At 44.8% G+C, this 6,241-nt stretch overlaps 1 pseudogene; it reads right to left on the reverse strand.

Annotated features, from left to right (window-relative positions):
- Positions 1 to 3,180: 3,180 nt before the first annotated feature.
- LOC110296680 lies at positions 3,181 to 4,240 on the reverse strand (annotated as a pseudogene).
- Between the last annotated feature and the right edge of the window lie 2,001 nt (positions 4,241 to 6,241).

Raw genomic sequence — 6,241 nt, forward strand, 5'->3', positions numbered from 1 at the left:
AATGGAACTTAAAAGAAAATAGATGAATCTGGAAAGTATCATACGAAACAAGGTGACTGAGACTCAGAAAAAAAAATCACATTTTCCTCATATGGGGGTCAAGCTCATGGTCTCTATGTTCCTGTGGAAACAGCAGTAGATCTACTACACAGCATGGTTTCAAGAGTGAAATTAAGGGAATAAGATAACTTAACTCAAGGTCTTTGATTAAGTGATCTTTTGTTCAACCGTGAGATCTCTGTTGGCTTGACCTGTATCCCTGGTCTGTATGAAGCTCTAGCAAACTAGAAAAACAATTTGAAAACTTCCCTAGGTGGGCCCCTCTCAAAGCCCCTCTCCTTACACAAAGGATTTATAGCCATTTCTTGGTGACAAAACACATTTAAACCCTTTGAAGACTATGAAAGTTTTCATGGTATTGACATAGACTGTGCCAGGAATTCTGTCTATATTTAGTAATTTTTGTACATTTACAATTTGGACGATTATAGTTTACAAATCAGTCTTTAATTACTAGTTAAAACATGTCGTAGTTAATGGATTTAGACTTGGAGTATAAGTTGAAATTTTACTGAGTTGGCACATGCACTGCAGCAGAGAGTGATCTCCAAGTTAATCGTGCATGCAAATTTATCATGTTTATGATTTATTTAATACCAATAAGGTTTGCTAGGTCAATGATAGTGTTGAAAAAGAGACCAATAATTTCACATTTTGAATGGAATTTAAATAATGTGGTCAAAGGAGTTCAATTATCTGTAAAGAGCCTGAACATTAGTTGAGGATTTAAACAAGATGGTTGTCATTTACTGAAATTCTGACAAATACTAGTTAGTTGAATTTCACACTTCATTACAGAGCTACCATTTACACTTATACTTCAATTAAAATTGGAACAATCTACTTTTACATTTTGTTTATTTGTTCGTCTGAGCCTTACTTTATAGTCACTGTATAACCCAGGCTGGTCATGAGCTCCTGGCAATCCTCCTGCCTCTGTCTCCCTAGTGTTGGTATTATAACAAGGTCTACCATTTATGGCAGAGTAATTAATCTCAGGCACATCAAAAATTCTCCTTCAAGGGCTGGAGAGATGACACAGCAGTTAAGAGCACTGGCTTCTCTCCCAGGGGTCCTGAGTTCAATACCCAGCAACCACATGGCAGCTCACAGCTGTCTATAACTCCAAGATTTGACACTCTCACACTCAGACTTACATGCAGGCAAAATGCCAATGCACATGAAATAAAAATAAATTAATTAATAAAAAATTTTTTCTCCTTCAAAGATCCCAGGAAATTTTACTTATAGCACATGATTAATTCAAAAATCACAATTCTGGAGTTTTACTGTTTTTGAATTTTGACTTAATTTTATTAATAATAATTATGCATGTTTATGGTATATAATATGATCTATGATCCTTTGTACACTGTGGCATTTTAACACTTCTTGTGACAGAATCTCATGATGTAGTCTCGGCTGGGCCACAAACTCTGCAGGATTGCAGGCACCACCACACCTGGCTGTTTTCATTCTCCTCCGCATTGCAGTACTGATGCTACCACCACACCTGGCTGTTTTCGTTCTCCTCTGCATTGCAGTACTGATGCTCGACGTTTTGAAGTCTCTGGGAGATTTCAAATAACTAAGCAGAGTTATCCCTAAATTTCCAACTCTCTCTCTTACTGAATTTTAAATTTGGGGCCTAAGGCAAAAGCTGTGGCGCTTATGAGCCTATTGATTTAATAACGTTACCAGTGAAAACACAAACCACAGGAAGGTTTGGAGAAGAAAATATGAGGTTGCCATGTCTCGAGTGCTGATACAGATGCAAGCTTCACGGAAGGAAGGAAGGAAGGGCTGCTGAGAGACCCACCACAGCGCAGGACATATGGACAGCTGATGGCTTCTGGGGTAGGAGAGTTTTCCATGTGGTCATGGCCCCTGGTAGGTTGACTGTGCTCCAATGGCTGACTCACACCCATAAATAGGATTTGCTAGCGGAGTTGAAACCCAAACAAATAAAATCCCCCAAACAACAAATAAACAACAACAACCCCCAAAACAAAAAGAAAACATGGATTTGGGAAGGGGTGGGGGAGGTCAGGGTAGATCTGGGAGGAGTAGAAAGTGGATACAGCCAAACTACAGGGCATGAAACTCTCAAAGATTAATGCAAATATATTGATATCAAAAAATAAAGACATGCTTCAGATTCCTGAGTATTCAAAAGGAATCTGCTCATTGGAAATTTTCATGTTTCTAGGGGAGAAGGATTGATCCTGGAGTGTAGTCACAACAGTAAGGATGTGGACATCAGGCCTGGGAGCCAGCCAGTAAGCATGTTCCTCCATGGCCTCTGCCTCAGTTCCTGCCTCCATGTTCCTGTCTCGTGTTTCCTCCCTGACAGACTATAAGCTGTAGGATGAAAATAACCCTTTCCTTCCCACACTGTTTTTGGTCTTGGCATTTATCATGGCAGCAGATGGCACACCAGGACACTGGTTAATGGAGACACCTGTTTGGTGGGGCACGACATAGTCGGGGCGGGTGGAAAAGACCAGAGAATGAGCAGCTCTGCCCTAAGTTATGCTCTGGTCCGTGTTAACTGGAGTGGCATGTGGCCATTTAATCCTTCCCAGTTTTCACATACCAGGTCCCAGGTCTCTCTCTCTCTCTCTCTCTCTCTCTCTCTCTCTCTCTCTCTCTCTCTCTCTCCCTCTCCTCTTTTTCACTGTTCAAGGTTTATTTGGTGTTTTCATCGGCATGACACTTGAGTGATTGGTTCCATCATCCATATGCAGGTCTTACATTTCACATAATATTGCAATGCACACTACTGACACATATAACAATAAAATATCCTGTAGAACATTTATGCAAAGATATGCATAATGGACATACACACTGGAGCCAGGTTATGACTAACTGGGAATTCACTGGCCTAGGCATGTTTGGTGAGGGTACACAGGGCAGCAATGCAGCAGGCTCACAGGGTAATCGAAGCCTGCACAGTTGGCAGTGTGTCTCAGAGACAGCGGGACTGTCACACTAACCAGGTTATCACTACACAAGTACCACTTGGCAGCAGGGCAGAGCTGTGGGCACTGAGATGTTTCTTCACACCACCTCAACACCATTGTACTAACCACAGCTCAGACGAGAAGGGTGTGGTCTGCCTAGAATCCCTGCTGCAGCCTGGACAGTGAAGTGCTAGGACACTGGGAAGACTTTAGAACTGCAGCTCCTTCTGGATTCCCCAAAGGGTGTCTGCACTCTTCTTCAGATGGGCCTCTTCCTCGGGAGTCAGTGTCACCTTCACAACACCTGAGATTCCATTTTGTGCCAGGATACATGAGACACTGAGGAAGACACCATCATTGATTCCATAGAGACCCTTAATCATGGTGGACATGGGATGCACTTGCCTAAACTTCTTCATTATGCTCTCGGCCAAGTCTGCCACAGAGAGGCCAATGGCCCAGGATGTGTAACCTTTCAACTTGATCACCGTGTACGCACTGTCCACCACCTGCCTGTGAACCTCCTTCCACTGCTCCTCGTCTGCATCAGTGCCCAGTTCTGGGTTCAGAGACTTCAGGGAGACGCCGGCAACATTCACACCACTTCACACAGGCACACTAGCGTCGCCATGTTCTCCCAGGACCTAGCCGTGACAGCTCAGCGAGTGAAGCCCCAGCCTTTCTCCCATCAGGTAACGGAACCCTGCTGAATCCAGATGGCAACCACTCCCAATAACTCAGCTTTTGGGAAAGCCATTGATTTCCCAAGCCACGTAGGCCAAATATCCACTGGATTTGAGACAATAAGGAGCTTGCAGTATGGGCTGTACTTCTCAATGTTGCCAATGATAAACTTGAAGATGTTCACGTTTCGCTGGACCAGACTGAGTCGGCTCTCTCCCTCTTGCTGACAGGCCCCGCTGTGATGATGACCGGCTTGGAGTTTGCAGTTACACAATATTCTTTGCTGGAGACAATTTTTGGTGTTTTAAGGAAGAGGCTGCCATGCTGAAGATTCATCATCTTTCCCTTTAGCTTGTCTTCCATGATGTCAACAAGGGCAAGCTTATCCGCTTCGTTAAGACACTGATGATACAAACCATGCCAACAGCACCAACCCCAACAACTGTAATCTTGTTCTGGGGAGCCTGTTCTTCCTTAAGAAGATTCATAATCAGCTGGTCCTTGAGTGTTGCCATCTTGGACTTTGAATCTTTTGAGACTGCTAGTGCACGCTGGGGCGGGGGGCGACAGGGGAGCTGCAGCAGCATGGCCTGGGCTGGGCAACGGTGGCTCCAGCACACGGGGCCTGTCTCTTGAGGCCTTTCCCTCACCGCAATTGCAATAGATGTGGTTCTCATAGGAGGGTTTCAAATTCACTTTTCTTTAGCCCCTTAACATCAGTCAATAAATATCTACCAAGCATCTACTATGTTCTGAATAACCCGTGCGAGTCAAGCATGCAAAAGTCCACACCCCACGGGAGTCTGCTTTCTAGCAAGAGTGAGAAATAAAAATGAAGGAAATAGTGTGTTTCATCCAGTCAAGGCACACAACTCCTGTGATGGTTTGGATATGCTCAGCCCAGGGAGAGGCACTATTAGAAGGTGTGACCTTGTTGGAGTAGGCGTGGCCTTGTTGGCGTGGGCGTGGCCTTGTTGGAGTGGGTGTGACACTGTAGGTGTGGGCATTAAGACCCTCTTCCTAGCTGCCTGGAAGCCAGTATTCTGCTAGTAGCCTTCAGATAAAGATGTAGAACCCTCAGCTTCTCCTGTACCATGCCTGCCTGGATGCTGCCATGCTCCCACCTTGATGATAATGGACTGAACCTCTGACCCTGTAAGCCAGCCCCAATTAAATGTCATCCTTATGAGAGTTGCCTTGTTCATGGTATCTGTTCACAGCAGTAAAATCTAAGACACCACCATTTTACATTGTGATTGGCAGCACATGTTCCTACTACCAAAACAATCTTACCCCTTGTAATCAAAGGCCTATCACATGCAATGGGATATGATTAATTTAAAGAGTGCAGAATTGAAAAATGAAAAAAATAGCAAGGAAGCAGGAAGAGCTGGTGATGCAGGGGAGTTGCTGTTTTAGATGGGAGAACTCCTCGGGCAAGGTAACATTTGTGCACAGACCTAAGAGTGGATGGAAAAATCACCCAGATAACCAGGGAAAGCATCCCCAGGATAGAATTGCCAGTGCAAAGGTCCTGAGGCAGGATATTGCTAAACATATTTGAAAAACAGCCAGGTAGCTGGGCATAGGAATCCCAGCACTGGGGAAACTGAGGCAGGAAGATTGTCATGAGTCTGATGTAAGAACAGCAAGGAAAGTCACTTCATACAACTGAATGAACAAATATGGACATTAGGGTTTATAATCCAGAGAGCCACAGCAGTGCATGTCACAAAGGACACTCAGCTAGTGACTTTCCAGTGATGGGAAGACATTAGGATAAGAAATATCAAGAGGCCAATAAGGGACATGTTTGGAAAGGTTGATGAATCTGCTTATTAGAGCCTGAAACTCAAGAAAGGTTGCAGTTGGAAGCATTAGGTGCAGGGTGCCTGCAGCCAAAGTGTGTATGAATTGTGAGTCATGTGTAAAGAGTTCTGAGGACCAAGCCCTGCAGAGGTCTAGCATGCTCTGTGAGCCACACAGGCCAACTGTGCCTTGGGGTTGATTTACTCTTTCTCCTCTGATAAGAAGACCCTTGGGTTAAAGTTCTCCTAGACCCAGTTACCCAGAGGGCCCAGCAGGAAAGCTGGGCCTCTGCTTGCCCCTCACAGCAGTTGCTTCGACACGAGAGTGTTCCTTAGGTGCAGTGGTCTTTGCTACTTTGTAGGTTCTTCTTTTTCCACTCTTCATCCCCACCATGCTGTCTCCCCCCCCCCCATTTCATCTCCTATCATTAGATAGGAGAGAAAGAAGGATGGGGAGGTGGAGAGGGAGGGGGAAGGAGAGAGGGGGAGAGAGACGACAGGCAGAGATCTGAATCTAATTTCTCTTTGTTTCTTTTTTGATTACAACTACTAATAAACCACAACCAACCCCCCCCCCGAATGATCAACAACCACCCAACAGGGAGATGGGGCCCTAGTCTGTATACACCCTCTTAAAAGTTCCCAGAATTCCAATCATCACACAACTGCAGAAACTGTCCGCAGCTGGCAAAACCATGTCTGTGCTAGAGCATGAGGCAAATC

This window comes from Mus caroli, chromosome 6 (assembly GCF_900094665.2).
Source record: "Mus caroli chromosome 6, CAROLI_EIJ_v1.1, whole genome shotgun sequence".
Taxonomy (NCBI): domain Eukaryota; kingdom Metazoa; phylum Chordata; class Mammalia; order Rodentia; family Muridae; genus Mus; species Mus caroli.